Source organism: Benincasa hispida, chromosome 2 (assembly GCF_009727055.1).
Source record: "Benincasa hispida cultivar B227 chromosome 2, ASM972705v1, whole genome shotgun sequence".
In the NCBI taxonomy this organism is placed as follows: domain Eukaryota; kingdom Viridiplantae; phylum Streptophyta; class Magnoliopsida; order Cucurbitales; family Cucurbitaceae; genus Benincasa; species Benincasa hispida.
Genome location: NC_052350.1, coordinates 41,396,778 through 41,397,600, shown reverse-complemented (window position 1 = coordinate 41,397,600; position 823 = coordinate 41,396,778).

The window sequence follows — 823 nt, the reverse complement described above, 5'->3', positions numbered from 1 at the left end:
GATATAAATATATTTTAGAGCAAATTAAAAGAAATAATATTCCATGTACCTTCACTTATTTAATTTATATTGTATTATGTCTATTTAGTCTTTGCATTTAAAAGGGTGTCAGAGATAAGGAATGGAGTTGTGAACTCCAAAGAATTGTAAAATCTGTAAAGCGTTTTGTTTTTTAAAAAAGGTTAAAATTATAATTCTCAATTCTTGAATTATATTCACCTTAGTTATAGAATATATAGTCTATTGATAAGTTCTTGAAAATTAGATAAGATGGAATGATTTACCACCAATTCAACGTGATCGATAAGAATCCGATCGAGAGTAACTCTCTTTCCAACCAATCTCTCAAAAATTATATAAAGAATTTAAAGAAATAATAAAATATTTTAAAAAGGGTTTTTGTAAAAACGATATATTGAAATTTAATTTTAATTACATAATATTTTAAACTAAAAGAAAGCAAGATTAAAATCGTTACCTTGAAAAACACAACATAATTGAATTGATAAAATAAGTACTTTGAGGAGCAGAAGTAATTTAGTAGAGACCATGGCTCTAATTTGTCCAAAATATCATTAAAAATGGTGGTTTTGAGTAAATCAATTAGGCCTTCCAACCATATATATTCTTAGGGAACCATCATATCTTCTTTTCTCCATCTTAGACCACAATTTTGGATGTAAAATGAAGCTTAAAGGTCACTCCTTTTGAGCATACTATACACCACAATTTTATTTGAAACATGGCTCCTAATATCTTTTTGCTATACTTTCCATTAACATCAAATTAATTTATAGATTTTATATGTATATATATATTTTGC